At 39.2% G+C, this 23,969-nt stretch overlaps 1 protein-coding gene and 1 pseudogene across 8 annotated transcripts in view; one reads left to right on the plus strand and one right to left on the minus strand.

Moving 5' to 3' along the window:
* Positions 1–3,299, minus strand: part of RCBTB2 (RCC1 and BTB domain containing protein 2) — a 42,693-nt gene extending 39,394 nt beyond the window's left edge. For 7 of the 8 annotated variants that reach the window (XM_064586112.1, XM_045869434.3, XM_045869431.3 and 4 more), the window contains exon 1: positions 3,160–3,299. The gene's annotated coding sequence lies outside the window, so the exon portion shown is untranslated. The remainder of the gene's footprint in view (positions 1–3,159) is intronic. The other variant, XM_064586111.1, reaches the window with a different exon arrangement.
* Positions 2,511–23,969, plus strand: part of LOC123839715 (cytochrome c oxidase subunit 7C, mitochondrial-like) — a 30,025-nt pseudogene continuing 8,566 nt past the window's right edge.

A 23,969-nucleotide genomic window follows, 5' to 3' on the forward strand; every position in this document is an offset into this window, starting at 1 on the left:
TCCTAAAAACTCTTATATTGTTAAGATGGGATCACCATGTGAACTAGACACATATTCCTTCAGGATAATGAAAGTGCGAAGGATATCTGCCTTCCACCGAAGGATACTATAAATATCCCTTTCAGAGACACAAACTATCTGCTCCTTTGAAGTAAATATCCCCATGTAGTCCTCTATTTTCAGCTTCAAACAGGAGTCTTTGATGTCATTCTGCTACCCTGATAATTCCACTCCTGGTCTCAAATCTCTCTTGTCTGGTCAATTTTGATTTATACTAATTCAACTCCAGTAAACCTCAAAAGTAGTGGCATCTTAGGGGCATTTTAATTTCACTTTAACCAAGTGATAAAAAACCAAAATTAAATATGACAAACTCCTAAAGGCTTAGGCAAACCCCATAGGTACCTTATATTTATAGTACCAGATTAATAGTTTTGATATTTAAACATAGTGTTTGTAATCTACTTAAGTAAAGGGCCCTAAAGACACACTTTACTTTCTAAAACTGTTCCTCTCTATCAGCCTCTTTCTCTAAGTCTTGTCTGGTTCATTCAGAAATCCCTAACAGCAATAATTTAATACCTTATCCCATGACATCATACCAGGTGAACTTTCAACATAGTTTCAAATAAAGAAAAGCAAGTGACCACTCTTAGAAAACAACTTCAAGGGGCACCTGGGTGGCTCAGTTGGTTAAGCGTCTGCCTTCAGCTCAGGTTATGATCCCAGGGTTCTGGGATTGAGCCTGCTTCTCCCTCTCCCTCTGTGTGCCGCTCCCCCTGCTTGTACTCTCTCTCTCTCTGTCAAATAAATAAAATCTTAAAAAAAAAAATTCACTAATCACAGTCAGAGAGACATTAAGAAGCAATTGCAGAGTACAGTAATACATGCAGAAAATATACACTTTTTCTCAACCCATCTGTAGTATTCATTTGGTTAGTCTCTTCCACTTAAGAACCCAGTCTCTTCATTTGATGTATGAGATTAAACTGTAAAATTCTGAATAATTTGAACCCAATTTGGAAAAAAAATATATTTTACCTATATACTACAAAATAAGGTTTTATTTGTCACAATGGTCATGCTGTGGGCCCCCATCAAATTTATAGTGGAGAATGGCACGGAACATTTTCTCCCAGAAAGATAATTTGAAAACCTAGTTCTCTGTCTTGAACATCACCTTCAGTTTATCCTTCAGACCCACCACAACCATAACCATTGCAACCCACACCTGTACTCTCAGGCCTCTTTCTCTGCTCTTCTTTTTCATTTTTCATAGCTCTTATAATTTTCTAAATGATAAACAAATATGTTTACTGTCAATCATTCTTTTCTAGAATGTAAGCTCCAGAGGGAAGGAATCTCTCTTTTTCACTGACATATCCTAAATACCTGAACAGAACCTGATGGAAAGTAATCACTCAATATTTATTGAATGAATGAGTGAATCCACACTGAGAATTCAGAACAAAATATTTCTGGAGTCAGATTTCAGTTTCATTTATACAGTTAACAAACATCTACCGTGCTCTGAATATGCGGGAGACAGAGCATACACATACAAATACGTATTATCAGACAGTGATAAGTGCTAAAAAGCTAAAGACAACAGGGTAAGAGGTTGGAAAGAGAAAGCAGTGGCTATTTTAAATGACATGAGTCACCTCTCTGAAGTGATGGCAATTGTTTTGAGCCTTGGATTAAGGTAGGTGCCATACATATATGGGTGGAGGGGGAAAATGAACTTTGAGCATAGAGGAAATAGCAAATGTCTAGCCCCTAGGGTGTAGGAACACTTGGTAAGCCCAGCAAGCCCAATGAGGCCAGCATGGTGGAAGCGGGGTGTGCAAGAATGTATCATTCCAATTGCCTTTACCTGCTACTTAATAACATGTATATGTATATGTATATGTATATGTATATATACTGCCTAATGCCCCGGGAAATAGAGGTTACCTTTCAGCTAGAGTACTCAGATTTTCTGATAGTAAGTGCTGCTTCTATTCCAGCCCACAAATGTCTGTATCAGCACATCACAGAAGATTACAAAGCACAGTAATGACATTGTTAAAAACCGCTCCAAGTAGCCTCAGGAGTCACCAAACTGACTTGAACTAAGTACCACTGCGCAGGAAGATGTAACGCCAAGTTTGAACTTGGTACTAGAAGGGTGCAAAGCCAGGAGGCTCAATAAACATTAAACAGTGACGGCCATTCTAAGTCTGGGGGAAAGAGCGTCGTCCCAAAGCAGTTTGTGAACTCTACCACGTTCATTCAGCTCTAAGGCTAGGTCGCCAAGAGCGGTAGGAGGCAGCTCCATGACATGCATTTTGTGACAGTCCTGGACTCGCACTGCTCCGACATTTTATGTCACTTCCCAAAGAACAAAAACAAAAAGTTCGCTCTGAACTCGCCTTCCAACGCAAGCCAAGGCGGAGCACTTGGAAAGTTTTCAGCGTCTGAAAACCTCCATTTCCGGGGCTGAGCAGAGCAATACCTCCTGCTTAAAGGTTTACGGCGATTCCTCCCATCCCTCCACAGCAGCTTCACCTAGCTTAGCCAAACTTTCTGTGCTGTCCCTCGACAGCAGGACCCAAGGTCGATGGCATCATACTGAGCTAGCGAGCAGGTTCGGGGCCGGGAGCTAGGTGAGTGGGTTTTCAGGACACCAGCCTCGGGTCGAGGCGGCCGAAATGAAAACAGCAGCAGCCTACGCGGAGCATAGAATGGAGAGAGAAAGAGAAACTCTGAGGCAGGCGCCACGCCCGCAACCCGGGGCGACGCCCTGCCTCGCATGCGGGAGGCGCGGAAGCCTCCGGGGTGGCGAGGCGAGCCGCGACCCTCGTGCAACGCACCACATCCGCCAGGAGGCTCGCGCACGCGCAGCGCCGCCGGGGCCCGCGGCCTTGGGGGAGGGGGGAAACAATCGCACAGTCGCGCGCCCAGCCCCCGCCAGCGGGTTTGCGCACGCGCGGCGACGCCTCGGCCCTAGGCCTGGGCGGGGGTGTAACCCCCGGGGGCTGCTCGCCAGCCGTCGCTGCGTCCCGGAGCTCGGACTGAGAGGGCGGGGAGAAATGGCCCGTTGCGGGGGAATCTGAGAGAGGCCGGCTTCGAGTCCGGCGTCCCCTCTTGCCTTCCTACGCCATCCTGTACCCTTACCTCGGCGCAGGCCCGAGCCGCATCCGCTCCGCCCTCTGGGTCGCCGTTACTGCTCGGTCGGGGGCCCGGCGCAGCGACGAGTTGGCGCCTCCCCCTGAAGCCGCCCGGTCTCAGCGGGTTGCGCTCGGGTGCCCGGCCGGGGATGGGAAGGGAGGGGAGCGCGCTCGAGGGGAGGGGGCCGGCGACGGCGCCTCGCCCCTCCTCCTCTCGCCCGGCTGCCCACTGCCGCCCCCGCCCCTTGCCCGCCGACTCCCCCTCTTCTCGGAGCGAGCCCCAGACTGCGCCCCGCCTCGCCCGCTGGGCCCATCTCCGTCCTGTGGGACACCCCCACTTTCTCCAGGATTCCGGGCCCCAGAGGCTTGAGAATTTGGAGATGCCTGACTCGGAAGGGTGAGGCGAGTGTATGGTGCGGTGGGCAACCGTGTCCCCTCGCCTGTCTCTGCTTATTCTTGTGGTGGTCCCTCCATCAGGAAGCTCAGATCCGGTCTTCACACGGTTTCCCCCTGCTTTTCACCTCACTGCTGTGGGGCCGAAGTCCTATACGCTCCTAATACGAATGTTGAAATAATGAGTGATTTGTCCTGAGTTACCTTGGGACCAAGGTCTTTTGGAACAACCGCGCTATCCCTTTACTAATTTAATAATTTTTTGTGTTACACTGCACTTCTGTTGGCCTTGGTAGGTTTTAGTAAAATGCACCACGGCTTTATAATGTGCAATAATTTCTTCCACTTTACTACACTTAACGTTGACCTGAGTGGGCTTTGGTAAAATGCTTCACAACTACTGTTACTAGCTGTTCCTATGAGGTAAGCTGAATGCTTTTACATTGGTTTTTAAATGAGGACACAGGTTCAACGTTTAAGTGACTTGCCAAAAAGTAGCACAGCCAGATAGACTGAGATGACAACCCACAGTGACCACGTCGGTGTTGTTTGGTCTGGCCTTTGTCATTCATTGGGAAAACATCCTTCCAGAATGTCTAGGTGTTTTTATTGCAGTTGCTGTGGTTGGCAGACATTTATGTCTATTATCACAGGATAGTCCATTAAAACCCAGAAAGAGGCTTGCATTTACTTGACTTTGAGGGTTATAAGCAGGGCAGGAGTCTTACATGCATGGCATTGCCTAAGACAAGCTTTTCCCCTAAAACAGTTACCCTTTGGCCTTTTAATATAAAAAGTAACATAAACGTAATTGAAAGGACAGCTTGGGTTTTTTATTTGAAAAGTTTAATTAGAAGGAACTCCTTTGAAAGTATCTAAGGGAGAAGGTGGTCAGACTAAGGAAGGTAGTGAGAGAAGGTGGGGTTATTACTAAACATACCTACCTTTTACTATTTGTGATTTTTATATCTCACTAGATTGTGAAACTCTTGAGAGCACAGATCATGCCTTATTTCTGTACCATAAAATGCTTAATAAATGTGGAATCAAATTACACTGATTACATGCCCTTTAGCTCCTCAAATATGCTTCCATACTTCATTAAGAGACCTAAACATAAGCATTAATCCATGGTTGGTTTACTCTCATTTTGGATTGTTTGTGCCAATTCTCCTGGGCTGGACTGTCTGGATAAACCGACCTCTTAAGAGCGGTTGATGCCTAATCCAAAAAGGCTTTAAGTCACCTTTTCTTATTCCATGATCAGCTGTCTCCTTCCTCTCCTTGTGGTAAAGCTGCATAATACTGAGTCTGCATAAAAAATCCACTGACTTAATTTTTCTGTTCAGGAAAAGGCTTTTCCTCTGATCACCACCAAAGCTAAAATCCATCATTAAACAAGTTTAGAGTCGGTTCATTAGACAGGAACTGTTTCTAATTCAAACACTCGAGTTCTCCTGCCACCTTTTTCCTTTATCCAGACTATTTTGTATTTAAGGCATTTTAAGAGTCACAATTTAAAGAGCAAAGTTATAGAAAACCACTCTCATACAGAATGTAATGCATAATTTACAAATCAACTTCTATAGTAATTCTTTCTCTAAAAGTATAATACTCCTTTACAAATTAGTATTTTAAGATTTAGGTATTTTTAAAATAACTTTAATACCTTAAAAATACCTTTTGGGGCACCTGGGTGGCTCAGTCGTTAAGTATCTGCCTTTGGCTCAGGTCATGATCCCAGGGTCCTGGGATTGAGCCCTGCATCAGGTTCCCTGTTCTGCGGGAAGCCTGCTTCTCCCTCTCCCATGCCCCCTGCTTGTGTTCCCTCTCTCGCTGTGTCTCTCTCTGTGAAATAAATAAATCAAATCTTTAAAAAAAAAAAAAAAAATATATATATATATATATATATATATATATACACCTTTTAAAATACTTTTTAAAGGTCCTGAAGTTCCCTTAGGACTTCTGAAAGGTACTTAGATGATTTCTAAATGATAAAAAACAATAAGACCTAGCATAGACTTTCTCCAGTTTCCACCATAAATCCTATTGCTAATGGAGAACTTTTGTTAAGATGTGATTATAGCAAGAATGATCAGAACAGAGGATTCAACAGGTATAGTCCCAAAATATAGAAGAGGAAATTTCCTGTAACAAATCTAACCTCTAGAGCAGTTGGGAAGAAGCTTTTAGAATATCTCTATTTTTATCTAAATTAAGAAATCAGGGTGCCTGGGTGGCTCCGTTGGTTAAGCGACTGCCTTCGGCTCAGGTCGTGATCCTGGAGTCCCAGGATTGAGTCCCGCATCGGGCTCCCTGCTCGGCGGGGAGTCTGCTTCTCCCTCTGACCCTCCCCCCTCTCATGCTCTCTCTCTCATTCTCTCTCTCTCAAATAAATAAAATCTTTAAAAAAAAAAAAGAAATCAAACTTTACTAATATTTAATATGTATATTGACAATAGTGCATCTTTTTTGTAATCAAAGTACATGACCAAAAATGTTTAGAGACCATTTCTCTAGAGTACCATCAGTTCTGTAGGAAGCATCTGAGTTCACTACATGTTTTGACTCTATAATATTTTAAATACAATAATTTGGATTTATACAACGTTTTAAGTATAATAATCTTGAAATGTATTTAACATTGAAAATTTTATCTTTGTTATACTATGCAATAAGTAAATGTTTATTCTTTAACCACTTTTAGCATGAGATGTTTATTTAACAAATCCTGGTAATTTGTATATTGTTTCTTTGCATTATCATAGAACTGAGAGTTTAAGTATAAATCCTCATTTTATAGATGCCCAGATTATGAAGTAATTTGTCTCAAGTCTTTGGATTCATAGTTTCAGTGCTCTTTCCAGTGCATCATCCCACTCATAGGACAAATAGCAGACTCTCATTATCCATCAAATGAATGATTAACAACAATGCCATTGCACAAGACGGGAAGGTGAGGGATTTCTCATAGAACTCTAAGAGGAAGAAATTCTTTTTTAACCTTTTACTTTAAAATAATTATAGATTCACATGAAGTTGCAAAAATAGTACAGAGAGGTCCCATGCGCCTGCCCCCACTTTCCCTCACTATGTTTAAGATAATAATATACTGCAAACACTAAGATAAAGCAAAGACTTGGATTGAATCAGCTGACCAAACTCTGGGAAAACTAACTGGCCAGAAGCTGAAGGTTGAAAAGGACTGTTTGGGGGCAAGGAGTCTGAATGAGGGGAGCTGTTCTAGAGAAAAGAAGGAGGGGAAGGGGAAGGGGAAAGAAGACCATTAAACACAACACATTCCTTGGTCAGAAGAGAAGTGATAGCCTCTATACGAGGTAGATATTTTTTGTGCTTTTTTTTTTCTTCTGGTCTATTATTTCATCATTTATCATTTCTTTTAAAGTATTCCAGATAATGTCATTGCTATCATAACCTCTATCCCTACAGATCACAGCAAGGTTGCAATAAAAAAGAATAACTTTCTGACTCCATCATCTAAGGGCAACCTTGTAGGAATATTAGCCCTCCTTAAAGTCCATAGGGGCTGGGAAGATGGAGTATTCTAGTATAATTCTGTAGACACCATGTAGCATCCTCCTCTTTTGCCACTCCTGAGTGAGGACAGGAGACCCTCCTGGGGTCCTGGCTACTCCCAGTTGTGTGGGAGAGAAAAAGTGCCCGGGCCATTCCGCTGGAGAAGACACAAAGGCAGCACGGCCCAGCTCTCTGTGTTTTAGAGAGATGTCAGTTCTGCTGTGGCTTTGCAGACCCTTCCTCTTTACCGTGCTATATGGCATGGTGTATCCCAGCAGGGTGCTAGGATACAAAGCAATGAAGATAAGATACGTGTACATGTTACTGCGGCAATAATGAGAGAACAACAAACTACCAGAAGGAGGTCAAGAAAGGCTTCCCCAAAGAAAAAAAACTTTGGCTTTAAGTTTTAAGGATGTGCACAAGTTAGCTAAGAGAACAAACATTAGGGATGGGGGTGCTAGGGAAGGGAAGCATCCCAAGTAGAGAAAAAAAGAGTATGATGTGTTCAAGAATTGTAAGCTGCTCAGCAAGGCAGAACAAAAGATATGTGGAGGGGATAGATTAAAGTAGCAATAATTTCTTGAGTGCTTTCTTGGGTTGCACTCTTTATAGTACATTGTCTTAATTAGTCCCTACCATAAACTGCAACTTAATTCTGGCCCTGTTTTTCAGATGAAATAGTAGAGACTTAACTAACTTGCCTAAGGTCACATAACTAGTAAGCGCAGGGCTAGGACTCAAATCTATCTCTGATTCCAATCTGGAGCGCTTTCCATTTGACCGTGTGGCCTCTTTCCACATGAAGTAGAAAGCAAATTGGCCAAATAATAAAAGGCCTTGGCAATGCAACAGGAAGATATATCACCGGATCCAACAACAGATTTTAAGCAAGAGAATGACATAATGCCCTTGTGTTGAGGAGGCCCCCTGTTGTGCGGTGGGGAGGATGGTGAGCCTGGAGCCAGGGAGATCATGTTAAGACTCTATCCAATCAGCCCAGGTAGGACATTAAGAGTCCTTGAACTCAATGCAACAGTAGGATGGGCTTAGAGAAGAGAAGATGATTTTGAGAAAATTTTGATTAATTTTGAGAAAACATTAATATACTTCTCCATAATAATAATAAGTCAAAGAAATAGAAACATTTTAATTGATGCTGGGAACATATTGAATATTGATAAAACTCAATATTCAATATTCATTTTTGATAAAAAAAATTTAATAAATGGCTACATATATGCACTGGAAGCTAGCTTCATGTTTAACAGTGAAATTCTAACAGCATATCCATTAAATATTGGAATAAATACATACTTAATACTCTAATGCTATTCTGGAAGTATAGCTAATGCACTTAGATAAGGAAACAAAGCAAGGAATATGAAGACTAAAAAGGATGCAGAAAATATATCATTATTTATAAACTATGCAATTAGATTTGTTGGCTAAGGGATACACACAGCTCCTTTCCCCTACCTCCTAGCTCCATTCCAATTTTGGACTGATCAAGTTCAAAGGCATTTTACAGGTACCCTCTCAAGAGAATGGAGCTGTTCTGTGCCATGGTAGCGCATTGTCCAGTGGAGGTACTGGGAAGGGCTCTTGTGACTCTTTTAATAGGGCTTGAGGAAACAATGTCAGAGCCCCCCTCTTGGGAGATAGCCAACATATTAACTCCACTTGTGGCTTTTCATTCCTTGTGCCTGAAAGGCAAGACAAGCTCAGTGATGTAGTCTAACTGCCCCAAGCTTTGGAGCAAATACTTTTTTGTTCTTGCACAGCTTTCTCCTGGCATTGCAGGGGCAAGAGCCACAACTGAGGATGGGATTCTAAGGTAGAAATAAACAGGGAAGATTTCATGGCCTGCTTTTGTTCTAAATTATGTAGGCATATATAGTGTACCGGTATGGCCCAATTTGCTGAGTTTAACATTAGAGTCCAGGGCAAATCATCAGATAATAGTGATCACTTGCCTTGCTCCATTGTTTCGTTTGGTTTGGTTTGGTTTTTGTTTGTTCATTTTAGGCGTGTGTGTGTGTGTGTGTGCGTGCGTGCGCGCGCATGTGTATTTATTTTTCTTGGGGACTTTAGAGAAAAGAAGGTCAAGAACAGGATTTGGGTTTTTCTGGATTTCCTTGTCAAACACCACTTTAGTTTTTCCCACTTTTGGCATGACCTATGTATACCTCAAAACCCCAAGAAAATACACTGAAAAACTTTTAGAAATAATAGAGTTTAGTGATGCAGCCAGCTACAAAATCAATACACAAAAATCAGTATGAAGAAAACTATAAAACTGCTGAGACAAAGGAAGGCAAAATGGAGAAACATGCTATCTGTAGATAGGAAGACGCGATAATATAAGGATGCCAATTTTCCTAAAATTAATTTATAAGTGTAACATTGTCTTAATAAAATTCTCACTGACTTTATTTAAATAATTCTGAGATCTCGAAAGTGTAGTTTGGTAGAGCCCTTTGGAAGGCTTTGACTTTAGGTATTAAATTTGTCCTTTGACTCAATAATCCCGCCTTTAGGAATTTATTAGTATGAAAAGATATATGCAGAAAGGTGTATAGCATTTTTATAAGTGGGAAAAGTAGAAAGCAACCTATATATTCTATAACAAACTAGTTAGATAAAGTATGGCAAATACTGTTGATTGTCCACCTAAAAGCTACCCTCTCTTTCTCTCTCTTTCTTCCTCTCTCTCTCTTTCTTTCTCTTTTTCTTTTTTTACTTTTTATTAGGGGAAATTTCAAACATATACAAAAATAGACAGAATGATTACTATGTCCCCATGCACCTATCATTCAGCTTCATCAATTAGCAATTCACAGCCAAACTTGTCTTATCAGTACTTCTCTCCACCACCATATTATTTTGAAGCATCTTATCATTTCATCTGTAAGTATTTCAGTGGATGTTTCCTAAAGATAAGGAGTCTCTTTTGAAAAACAACCAAAATACTATTATGATATTTTCAAAAAATAACACTAATTCCTTGATCATGAAAGATCCTTTCAGAGTTCAGTTTTTCTTACAAGTACCATGTTTTTTTTAAAAGTTTGAGTGACTTGGGATTCAAAGTATACATGTTGCAATTGGTTGATATGTCTTTTAAGTTTCTTTTAACTCTCCAGCACCTTTTGTTTCCTTGCAATGTATTTGTTGGAGACATCAGGTTCTTTGTCCTCTAGATCTTCCAAAATCTGGAATTTCCTGAAGGCAGTCTCCATATTTCCCATGAATTAATAACCTAGAACCTTGATTATATTCAGGTTTTATTTTTTACTTTTTGGCAAGATGACTTCTTAGATGGTGTTGTGTCCTTCCATTGAGAGGGATATAATGTTGGATTGTTTCTGCAATGTTAATAGTTGTTGATACTCAATGCCTATATCCATGCTATACTGAATATGATATACTGAATTAGATACTAATGTAATTCAGTAGATGTTTTATTTTTTATTTTTTAATTTTTTTTAAAGATTTTATTTATTTATTTGACAGAGAGAGACACAGCGAGAGAGGGAACACAAGCAGGGGGAGTGGGAGAGGGAGAAGCAGGCTTCCCACTGAGCAGGGAGCCCGACGCGGGGCTCGATTCCAGGACCCCGGGATCATGACCTGAGTCGAAGGCAGACGCTCAACGACTGAGCTACCCAGGCACCCCTCAGTAGATGTTTTAAATGGTGAAATCCTAACTCTATCATTTCTTCTTCATTTATTAGCTGGAATACGTCTATAGAGGGGAAATACTTTCCTCAATGATTTGATTTCCCGGTGATATAGGACAAACATGATTCTTTCTCTTAATTTGCCAGTTTTCAAAACAATGAGTTGTTTCCCTAGCATGCTCCAATGGTGACCGAATGAGTTTGTTTGTTGGTATCATTGTGAATTCATGGATTTAAACTTGCTTCTTGTGTTTCATCTCCTTTTTCTTGCTCAGAACCCTGTTTTTGTTTAGGTAGTAATGCAGTCAGTCACAGAGAAGAAATCCTAGCTTGACTGACCCTATCTTATTAATTCATTCTCATTTGGCAGTGTCTAAGGTGGGCATATGACTGGTCCTGACTGTAGACACCTATGAGGAAGATCACTTCCAAGAAAGACCCCTCCACCCACTCAGGTGCCCCCTTCTCCCCCATCCCTCCGACCCCAGCTTTTTTCATATATCACGTGAGGACTTGATGTTTAGAGAGCTGCTACTCAAACTTGGAACATCCCCGTGGATACATGTGATACACAGGCACAGTTATGAACATTAATACTGCCGATCTAGACTTATTGACAGAGAAAGCTATCTATGACATGTTGCTGATATAGTACACATTGTTAAAACTATTTACATAAGATTGACACAAGCGCATATATTTACACCGAGACTTGCCTGGAATTAAGTTCATTGAAGTATTAAGAGTGGTCATTTCTGACTGATGAGAGATTGGTGAATTCCCACTTTATTTGTTGTATTTTTCTATAAGGTATAAGGCTTAAATTTTTATGTAAATAATAAACTTTTTGGAAAGTATGATTCTGGGCAATTCTCACTTCTCTCATGTTACTTATAATGAATTCTTTTAAAAAAATATATCCCATCTTAAAAATTCTTTTTTATAAGACCCCATAACTTGCATCACATCCCATGATTTTCTCCATAGTATAATCATCATGCAGGAAATGTTTTGATTCTGGAATAACATTTCCTGGTAAACATTTTTTGGAAACATTTTAAGCATTTCCTGATCTGAAAATTTTTGTGACTTTTTTTTTTTTCCTTTGGGTATCTTATTGTTATAATCAACAATACTGTTGAGCCCAGTGGGACATAATCATCCTGTTGAAGAAAAAACTTTCAGAAAAACATGAGTTTTATTAGAGACATTTTCCAGTCACCAAGAAAATACAATTGGCACAATTTTCACTTGGTAATAAGAATAAGAAGTAGCCTCCCTTTAGCCTACATTTAAGAAATTTCAATTTCTTTGGCACACTTAATTCTCCTAAGAAACTGCATATTCTTAAAAACAAAAAGATATTAAAAAAAAAATCTAGGCCTGCAGAGTAAAACTGAAGAAGGGCCTTTTTTCCTACTGTTAATTATCCTTTATGTGGCTGGTTCTGCCAGCACATCAGCACAGGAAGCCAGGACTATGCCAACCATGACAGTAATCAAAGGAAATAGAACCAACTCTCTATGGCTCACGTGCTGTATGCTCTGTATTACCATAGTTAATGGGGCAACTTCACTGAAGGAGATAACCTTGCTCTCCTGGACCTCCCAATCTATAGTGGGGAAATGCCCTGAAAACATGCGGGGAGATGAGGCTGGAGATGAATCTAGAAAGGCAGTTCCTTGAGGACATTGATGAATTTTAAACAGAGATCAAATAAAGTCGCCAGGATGGCATGGGGGGACAGAAGGATGTAAAGAAACAAATGGAGAAGTGGCTGCAGGAGTCCAGACGAGAGACAATGCAAGCTGGAATTTGAGCAGTGATTTTGGGATGGAGAGGAGAGAAGAAAGGAGGGAGAAAGCCAATACTTTATATAGCCTCTCTCTTGTTCTCTCTTAACATCAGTGGAGTCTTCAGCAGGATTTACTTTGTCTCAGCTGGGGTATGGGAAACTGAGAACAAGGTTTCTTCTATCCACCCTTGGGTCAGAGCTTTGAAGGAGGAACCATTTGCTTCTTCCTGGCAGCCAGCATGGAAGTGATGAAACTCTGTTCCAAGTCATCTGCCGGTTTGTTGTGTGGTCTGATAGATCCAGCCACTCCCCTGATGATTGACAGTAGGACCTACCTCCCACTACAGATAGGGATACGGCCTTGACCCCAGTGTAGATAGAGTAGGCCATCAATCCCAAAGCCATATTATAGCCTTGACATCTTCTCCCTGTTCCTTCAGTGAAGTGTTATTCCTCACACCCTCACCTGGGAGTGTTCTTATAACTTCTGGAGTAGACCTGGTCATTTATAGCCTTCCTGTGTAATTGGCTCTTCACCCAAATTGCTTTGAGCGGACAGACTGTATTGAAGACTAGTCAAAGGTCAGACAAGGCCTCTGACTTCTCTACAACAACAGGAATTCAAAACTGATGTTACCCCTTCAGCCTGAACCAATGTTGGTCTGAGAAAATATTGTAGCATATCTGCAACCTGGAGGGAAATCCTGGGACTGTCTCACTGCCAAGCCATTCAAGAATCAGGATCTTAGATTTGCTCTGGGCCAAGAATGCTGTCCCAACCAGTGAAAATACAAAGCATGGGTCAGTGAGAAAGTATAAGAGTCCCACCTAGAAGAAACTTTGTTGAGACTCTACTCTTTAGAACTGGTTCTATTTAATCCTGCCCCCTTCTGAGATTCCTATCTGGTGTGCTAGTTCCTAGCCCGGGTTTCATGTCTCAGACCCAAGTCACTAGAGAACACTTGGAAACCAGCTCATTGTCTCATTTTTGCAAGGCTTGGTGTAATGTTTCTAAAGCTTAGTAGTATAGTCTGGACTGATGAAGTCATATATATCACAGTGCAATGAGGAACAAAATGAAATTTCTAACTCTTTTTGTACATTTAAATAATTGCCTGTGTCATGAGTTGAGGTAAGGCCACCTTTCGGGATTCCTAAAATTAAAATTAGGAGGAAGGGCTGTAGAAAATTTCTCACCCTATTCCCTAGAACCACCTAGCCTGGTATATGGTCCATGTACTGAACCCTTGTCCCAACATCACCACCCAAATGGCTATCGATCCTATTCCCAGAGGACTTCCCAAGCAGCATATAGAAGGAAAAAATAAAGAGTAAGACTTTAGGCAAATTAGGAATCAATTATTAGTCAATAGTTTACAGCAGGGCTGCAAGATAGGCAGGACATACACCATCAAGAAGCCAGGAAGAGGTGACAAGATGCTGCCCGACTGTGGCTATACTTGAGGTTCTCTTATACTCATCTCTTACCTCAAGTCACTTCAATTCCAGTCTCTTTCCACAGGCTTTGACAGGGCTTTCTTTTGGACTTCTCTATGATTAGGATTGACAGTAGCTCTTCTCTGGCTCAGCTCTGGGCTTCAGTGTCCTTTTTGTCTCTCCACAAACCCTTGTTTCCAACCCTTCCACCACTTGTCATCTCCATCTGTGACCCAGGACTTCCTCCTACTTCATGCATCAGAATGTCCAGGTCCTAGTTTAACCAGTTTTCCTGGTTCCTATGGCCTCAGCTCCTCCTTTTCCTTTTCCATGTGGGGCAACTCAAACTAGCTCATGGTTCAGATGTGTCTCCCTCAACTCCCTATAAGCTCAGAGAGATCCCTGCCCCAAATAGACAATCCTCAGAAAGCTCACTCGTTCCCTATTTTGTCTTTAGTGCTTGGGACTTGAAGGTGATTTATTATTCTCAGACCAGGGACACTCTTTCCAGCCCGCCTTGGAGGATACAGGGGATCCCTGTCTGCATACATCCTGCAAGGGAGAATTGTGTTTTGGCAATAATGCTGGAAAACCAACACCTCTGAGCCATGCATTTCTCTATTGTTCACACGAAGAGTATGGAATCTTGTGTCAAAATTATTTTCAGACAAACATTGTTGTTTTCAGCATTGCCCCCCAGGCTACTGTCTTAGCATATCTCATTTGCCCTGAGCTGATTTGACTTTAGAAATAAATTAGTGATAAGACATGAATGATGGGAAATGATTTGATGTGTGGAACTATGGCAATAAGGAGAAAAGGAACTAGCATTTATTGAGTACGGTCAATGTACCAGGTACGAGGCACAATTAATCACAATCATAGTCATAATATTTACTGTATGCATATCGTGTGTAAGGCCCTGTGCTGAACCCTTATAGATGACCTAATTTAATCCTTACAACAACCCCATGAAATAAGCACCGTGTTACTGTCCTCATTTTGTGAATGAGAAACTTAAGCTTAAAGAGGTCAAGTAACTTGCTCAAGGTGAACTGGGTTTCAAGTCAAGGCATGTTTGAATCTCATATCTACCAAGTTTTCTCTTTCTCGCTCTGTTTCTCTCTCAACTTTCTTTTTATTAGACTTCTCATACGTTTGTCTGTTTTATTGCTCTCTTCAAATAATCAGCTTTTGGCATTGTTAATCCAGTCTACTTTTCTTCCTGTTTTATTATTTTCTGCTTTTATTTTTATTGATCTGTTCTTTCAACGTTCCTTGAATTTATGTTGTTCTTTTTCTAGCTTCTTGAGTCAGTGCTTAGAAAATTTATGTTCTAAACACATGTGCTTAAGGCGATAAGTTCTCTTCTGAGTGTTATTTTGACTACAACCCACAAGATGTTCGCATTTTTATCATTTCTGAAGAGTATACTTTCAATTCTCATGTCCTCTTTAGCCCAGAAGGTATTTAGAAGTAAGTTTAGATAACCAGATTTTTTGGTGGGGAAGGAGTACTTAACCTTTGGTTAATAGTTTTTACTTGAGTACCTTAACAATCAAAATAGCAGTCTGTTTCTGATATTATGAAAAATATGAGTATCTTATTGCTACGCTGAATTTTGCCATTTTCATTTATGTTGTTCTTCATTGGAGGAGAAAAACCATAAAGGAAAATATTGGTATCCCATTTCTTTATTATTTATATAATTATTTACTTTTTGCCAAGCAGGTGGGTAATGTCTTTCTGCTAGAAGGAAAGTTCCACGAAGGCAGGGACTTTGTTTGACACCACTGAACTTTCAACATCCAGAACAGTGCCTGCCTAGCACATGGTAAGCACTCAATCTATCAATCCATCTATCAATTGCTATATATACAGCTTTAATGAGGTATAATATTATACATACCTATGTATAATATATGTCTATATGTGTATATATGTATATGTATAACTTTATTGAGGTATAATTGACAAACAATAAACTGCACATATTTAGAGTGTACAGTTTGCTAAGTTTTAACATATGTACACACCCTGGCGACTATCACCATAATCAAGATAATGAACATGTGTTACCCCCAAAAGTTTCCTCATGCCTATTTGCAATCTTACCACCACCATCCTCACTGTTCCTTTCTCCAGAAAACGACCTACTTTCTGTTTATTTATATCTTTTAAATGTTTATATAAGTGATATTATACAGTATGTACTCTTTTTTTAATCTGTCTTCTTTCAACTAGCATAATGATTTTGAGATTCATCCATGTCGTTACATGTATCAGTATTAGTTCATTCCTTAATTTCATTGTTCATTAGTATTCTCCTGCATGGATACAACATAATTTATCTGTGTACCTGTTAATGGATGTTTGGATCTGCTGTGAACATCTGTGTATAAATTTTTGTATAGATATATAATTCCGTTTCTCTTAAGTAAATTCCTAGGAGTGGAAGGGCTGGATCACATGGTAAGAATAAGAGTTGTTAAAAATCTTTTCCAAAGGGGCTGAACCATTTTACAATCCCATGAGCAGTATATGAGAATTCCAGTTTCTCCACATCCTCACCAAAACTCAATATGGTCAGTCTTTTAAATTTTAGACATTCTAATAGATATGTGCTAGTAACTTATTGTGGTTAATTTGCATTCCCCTAATGACTAATGGTGAGGTGTGGGGAACGGGCACTTTTATGTATTGATGAGGGGTGCCTGGGTGGCTCTGTCGGTTAAGCGTCTGCCTTAGGCTCAGGTCGTATTCCCGGGGTCCTGGGATCGAGCCCCTCATCGGGCTCCCTGCTCAGTGGGGAGCCTGCTTCTCCCTGTCCCTCTGCAGCTCCCCCTGCTTGTGCTCTCTTGCTCTCTCTTTCTCTCAAATAAATAAATAAAATCCTTAAAAATGTATATATATATATATATAATGTATTGTTGATGGGACCATACATTGGAACCCCTTTTTTTGTATTGCAACCTGAATTTTGATAGTTCATTAAATATGAACAAAAGTTGACATAGTAATCCTATTTCTAGAAATCTAGAAACCTATTCTGTTATGAACTGGGCATAAAAGCTATCAGGCTAAACTCAGTTCTTTCCATAATTTTCTTCTGCCTCAGAAGTGGTATTCTTAGACCTTCTTGCTAGTCAACTTCTATTTCTCCACAACACTTTGACAGTGGTTGGAGTATATGAATTGTTCAGTCCTGCAGTGGTGATTTAATCTAAAATGCAACTAGAAATCTTAGTTTAAAGATGGAAAACATGATATAGTATTGTAGATTGGAGCTTTTCTTTTCTTTCTTTCTTTCTTTCTTTCTTTCTTTCTTTCTTTCTTTCTTTCTTTCCTTCTTTCTTTCTTCCCCTCTCTCTCTCAACTTCTTTCTTTCTTTCTTTCTTTCTTTCTTTCTTTCTTTCTTTCTTTCTTTCTTTCCTCTTTCTTTCTTTCTTCCTTCCTTCCTTTCTTTCTTTCTCTCTCTCTCTCTCTCTCTCTCTCTCTCTCTTTCTTTCTTTCTTTCTTTCTTTCTTTCTTTCTTTCTTTCTTTCTTTCTTTCTTTCTTTCTTTCTTTCTTTCTTTCCTTCTTTCTTCTTTTTTTTGCCTGCACAGCACATTTGGTTGCAGCACCCATTTCTCTTGGGGAATGCTTTCCCAATTCCATACAGTCTGGATGGGACTATCAATCATACTGCCCATTACCCTCTGGCTGTGGGGTGGTCACACGACCTACTCATGGTTCATTATAAGCTTGGTATGCTGATTAATCTAGGAATGGACACACAATAGGAATAGAGTTTTCCTCTGGATTGAGACACAAATGTGAAGGACCAATTGCTTTTCTGCTGGGGTTGCTGTGCTGGGAAAATGTGAATCTGGTGCTGTCAGTGAATGTCTTCTTGAGCTGCATGGAGGAAACCTGTCTTTAGTGGAAAGGAAAAGAGACCAACAGACAGAAGTAAGCAGATGCAAATGTAGAAATGAAGAGAGATAGAGATGAGGAGGCGGTGAAGAGAAGGAAATGAAAAAACAATATTTATTATGCCTAAATCCAAATTCATCCCTGGCCTTCCCAGTTTGATAAGCCACCTTACTTTCTCCTTCAGTCTTCCTGTCTCTCTCTTCCTTGAGTTAACTTCTCTTGGGTTTCTGAACTTGCAAGTGACAGAATACAAATTGCCATCTATCACTGACTCATCTTTGAGCCCGATCATGAGTCTATGCATACAAACCCTTGTGAACAATGTAGTTTTCTAAATATTTCATAGAAGAGAAAAAAAGGAGGAGGCTGACAAGATATATCCACAGCACACAGCCAACAAACAGTCATAGGGGTTCCTTGTCTCTCCATTCCTAATCGAGGTGGTTCCCTTCTGATTCTCCCACCTCACAACCTCCAGCTCCTTTGGTTCCTTCTGTTACGTGGAACAATTTAACTATCATTTTTTATCACTTGAGTATTTTCTTGAGGTTCTGATTTCTATCCCAAGTACTTTTTCTTTAAAACTAAAACCAATGTATCTATTTTATTTTAAATATTAGTTGGTCTCAAACTGTAATTCTTAAGGCATGACTTCCTGGTTCAGTGGAATGGAGTATGTGATTCACACCCCCTGTATGCCCAAAGCAAGCCACTAGCAATTGCTGCCATGAAAACAGTGAAAGTGCTCAAACATTTGTAAATGAAGAGAAAGGAACCAGAGATAGAGATGCTTGGGTCATTCCTTAGGCCAAGCTTTGATCAGTTTACCAACTCAGCTACATGCAAGGAAGAAATGGAGTAGATCATCCAAGAAAGGGCTACATCCATGCACCCATGCATGAAGTCTTTTATTGCCCAGTGGTTCTGCCCAAGAGTAATCATGACCCAGGATTAGTTCTGGAATCAAATTAGTATTCCCTCAATTGGAGGAGAAGAGGAAAGGATGAAGACAGTATGACAGAAGCTACTGGTTGTCCCCACAATATCAGTTCTCTTCTTCTTCAGTAATAAAAGCCCTCAAATTTAGATGGGTTCTGGCCACCTAGAATAAAAGCTATATTTCCCGGCTGCCCTTGAAGCTATGTGTGGTGTATGGCTAAGTGCTAGACAATGAGATGTAAGGTGATAGGTGTCCTGAAAGTGTCCTTAGAGGTGAGGGGGATATGCCTCCTCCTCCAATTTTCCTCCTTCTTGTTGGCCAGCATGCAGATATGATTGCAAGATCTGGAGTAACCTCTTGGGCCACAGGTAGAAGTCACATGTTTAAGGTGGCAGAGCAACAAGTTAGAAGGAGTCTGAGTCTCTGATAATTGTAGAGTTGCCATAACAGCCTCTCTCTTATGAATCCTCTGCTCATGGTAGCTGAACCTATTTTAACTGATACCAATAGAGATGTCACCTACTTTATTGAGGTAATATCAAGAAGGCCCTGAACTCTATTCTAAGAAATGTAGATTTTTTTTAATATATGATGAGGAACAAATAATGGATTTTTAGATATGAAGAAAAATTCATTCACATTTGTAGTACTCTTGCATTTTCCCTTTACATCACTAAGAACTAGAGCACAACTTTTAAAATTTCATGCATAGATCATTAACCACATGAGCAAAGAAAAGAAAGGGAATAATAGAGGTGAATTTGCCAGTCTTAATCTTCCCTTAAGACAAGTTTAGTATTGATATGATATACATAGGAATTTCTAAGAAATGAGTGGACAGTGTTGGAATAAAATTTTCAGTTAATAACATCTATTTTTTTTTCTAGCTCTGGAGATTTACTCGTCTTCTGCATAAAATTATTTACTCTTTTCTTTTTGGATTAATAATCAGTAACGGATCACTAGTAAGTAAGAAATAAATTAAAATTATATAAGAAACTAGGATGGTACAATGGACATTTGTAATTTTTGGCTACCCAAGTTTCATCCTCTGGTTCTAACAGCACTGTGGTTTCCTGTAGAGGAACTTTCACTTTCAATATGAGTGTAAAAGGATATGGTCTTCAACAAGTCCTTCTGTCATTATCAAAAAGTTCTGAATTTTTAAAACCCTTCTAGTTGTTATTATTTGTAGATACTCTGTCTTAAAGAAGTTGATTTTTGCCTGCGTGTGTTTGTGATCATACCATATATATGACAGCATGGATTTTCCCCTCAATATTTTTGAGATTTATCCATGGTGAATCATTTTGATCTAATTCATTTTATTTATTTATTTATTTATTTATTTATTTATTTATTTATTTATTTTATTATGTCCAATTAGCCAACATATAGTACATCATTAATTTTTGATGTAGTGTTCAACGATTCATTAGTTGTGTATAACATCCAGTGCTCATCACATCATGTACTCTCCCTAATACCTCACCCAGTTACCCTATCTCCCCACTCCTCTCCCTTCTGTAACCCTGTTTGTTTCCCAGAGTCCAGAGTCTCTTATGGTTTTTCTCCCTCTCTGAATTCTTCCCATTTAGTTTCCCTCCCATCCGCTATGGTCCTTCATGCTATTCCTTATATTCCACATATGAGTGAAACTATATGATAATTGTCTTTCTCTGCTTGACTTATTTCACTGAGCATAATCCCCTCCAGTTCCGTCCATGTCGATGCAAATGGTAGGTATTCATCCTTTCTGATGGCTGAGTAATATTCCATTGTATATATGAACCACATCTTCTTTATCCATCCATCTGTTGAAGGACATCTTGGCGCCTTCCACAGTTTGGCTATTGTGGACATTGCTACGATGAACATTGGGGTGCGTGTGCCCCTTCTTTTCACTACATCTGTATCTTTGAGGTAAATACCTAGTAGCCCAGAAATGGACCCTCAACTCTATGGTCAACTAATCTTCAACAAAGCAGGAAAGACTATCCAGTGGAAAAAAAGACAGTCTCTTCAATAAATGGTGCTGGGAAAATTGGACAGCCACATGCAGAAGAATGAAACTGGACCATTTTCTTACACCATAAACTCAAAATGGATGAAAGACCTAAATGTGAGATAGGAATCCATCAAAATCCTAGAGAACACAGGCAGTAACTTCTTCAACATCAACCACAGCAATTTCTTGCAAGACACGTCTCTAAAGCAAGGGAAACAAAAGCAAAAATGAACTATTGGGACTTCATCAAGATAAAAAAACTTCTGCACAGCAAAGGAAACAGTCAACAAAACTAAAAGGCAACTCACGGAATGAGAGAAGATATTTGCAAATGACATATCAGATAAAGGGCTGGTATCCAAGATCTATAAAGAACTTCTCAAACTCAAGACCCAAAAAACAAATAATGCAGTCAAGAAATGGGAAGAAGACATGAACAGACACTTCTCCAAAGAAGACATAAAAATGGCTAAGAGACACATGAAAAGATGCTCCACATCACTAGCTACCAGGGAAATACAAATCAATACCACCTTAAACCAGTCAGAATGGCAAAAATTAACAAGACAGAGAACAACAAATGTTGGTGAGGATGCAGAGAAAGGGGAACCCTCTTACACTGTTGGTGGGAATGCAAGTTGGTACAGCCACTCTGGAAAACAGTATGGAGGTTCCTCGAGATGTTAAAAGTAGACCTACCTTATGACCCAGCAATTGCACTACTAGTTCATTCATTTTAGCTCCTATATAATATTCAGTTTTATAAATTTATTAGACTGAACCATATCAAAATGGCTGAATAGCAGCAATTTCATATGGCTCAGCCAAATACCACAATTATCTATTTTCCAATTGATGAACATTTAAATTATGTTTAATATTTCATTATTGCAAGCCATGATGTAATGAAAATCCAATTATATATCTCCTTAAGTACAAGGGCAAAAGTTTCTCTAAGCTATCTATTGAAGAGTAGAATTGCTAGGTCTTAGGGTATGCACAACTTCTGTTTTATCAGATAATATCAAATTATTTCTCAAAGTGTTTGCATCAATTTCCACTTACCAGCACTGTATGAGAATTTTCTCAACCTGACCAACACTCAGCATCATCACGAATCTTGCCAATTTGATGGACCTGAAAAGATATTTCCTTGTTTTAATTTGCATTTCCTTGATTACTAACCAGTTTGTATTTATATTTTATATTATTTTTTAATATTTATATTAATTGGCCTTTCAGGTCTTCATTTCCTTGAATTTACTCTTTATATTATTCACAGTTATTTAACAGTTATTGGCTTTTTTCTCTTGATTTCTAGAAGTTCTTCAAATAATTTGACTACTGAATCATTGTTAAATATATGCATTGTGAGTATCTTCTCCAAATCCCTGGCCTGTCTTTCAATATCTTTTGTTTTACAGAGGTTTTAAATTTGAAAACACTCTAATTATATTTCCTTTGTGATTTGTGCTTTTCAAATCATGTATAGGAATTCATTCTACCTTGTGGTCATAAAGATATTCTTCTACATTATCTCTTCCAAGTCTTGAAGTTTTGCTCTTCACATTTGAGCCTTTAATCCATCTAGAGTTAAGCTTGTATATGGTACAAGATGAAGGTCTAACCTTTTCCCTCCATATGGTAACACATTGTTCCTGCATCATTTATTGAATAGACATCTTATTACACTGAGTTGTAATCCCACTTCTGTCATGTACCAAATGTCCATACTTGCAAGCCCTTTTTCTGGATCTTTTTTTTCCTGGTTAGTTGGTCTGTTTTTCTGTCCCTTTGCCAATGCCACATTGTTTTACTTTATTTAGTTTTATAGTAAATATTGCTATCCAGAAAGATATCTTTCTATGTATTTTTTCTCCTGTCTTATATTTTTTTCTTTCAAAATTTTCTTAGCTATTCTTGGCCCTTCCCTGTTTACTTGAAGTTTAGGCTCAGCTTGTTAAAGCCCAAGGTAAAGTCCCCTGAAAATTTTTTTGGATTTCCATTGAATTTGTAGATTAATTTGGGGGAAGAACTAACATTTGTGTGATCCTGAGTCTTCCCAACCATGAGCACAGTCTTTTTCCCCATTTAGTTAGGTCTTCTTTTATGTTACTATGTAATACTTTATGTTTTCATATATCTCGTGTTAGTTGTATTCTAAGGTTGCTTTTATAAATGGAATAATTTTTAAAAATTACATTCTAATTGGTCATTGCTAGTGCACTAGGATACCACTGAATTTTTAATATTGCTCTTGTAACACACCACCTTACTAAACTCTTTGTAGATTCTCTTGGATATACTGTATAGACAATCCAAATCTCTGGAAATGATTTTTTCCCTTGCATTTCATTTATCTTTCTCATTTCTATCTCTGGCTAAGATCTCTAGAACCAAGTTGAATGGAACTAGTAATGGTAACATACTTGTCATGTTCCTGACTTGAAACAAAATGCTCTGTTTCACTATCAGGTATGATATTTGTAGTACGTTTTTGATAAATACCTTTTATCAGTTGAAAAGTTCCCTTCTCACCTTAATTTCTGAGGTGTTCTTTTTGATTACTTAAAAATTGTTAATAAATATTGAATTTTATTAAATTTTGGGTATCATATATTGAGATTATATATTTTTAAAAATTTATTAATATAGCAAATTACATTAATAGGATTTCATGACTTACACCATCCTTATATTCCTGGAATAGCCCCTAGTCATGTTAATTTTTTATACACATTGCTGAATTCAGTTTGCTAATTTTTTATTTGGGATATTTGCATCCATATTCATATCTAAGCTTACACACAAATCTTCCTTCTTATACTTTCTTGCCTATTTCTGATTTGGGAAAAGATTCTTCTTTTTTTATTATATGAAACATTTTGTATTAGAAAAGAGTTACTTGCTTCTTTTTTTCTTTTTAAGATTTTATTTATTTATTTGACAGAGAGACACAGTGAGAGAGGGAACACAAGCAGGGGGAGCTGGAGAGGGAGAAGCAGGCTTCCCGCGGGGCTCGATGCGGGGCTCCGAAGCGAGGCTCGAAACCAGGACCCTGGGATCATGACCTGAGCCGAAGGCAGACGCTTAATGACTGAGCCA

The sequence above is a fragment of the Mirounga angustirostris genome, unplaced genomic scaffold, assembly GCF_029215605.1.
Source record: "Mirounga angustirostris isolate CCGP_5_RB_7025 unplaced genomic scaffold, mMirAng1.0.hap1 SCAF_3, whole genome shotgun sequence".
NCBI lineage: Eukaryota > Metazoa > Chordata > Mammalia > Carnivora > Phocidae > Mirounga > Mirounga angustirostris.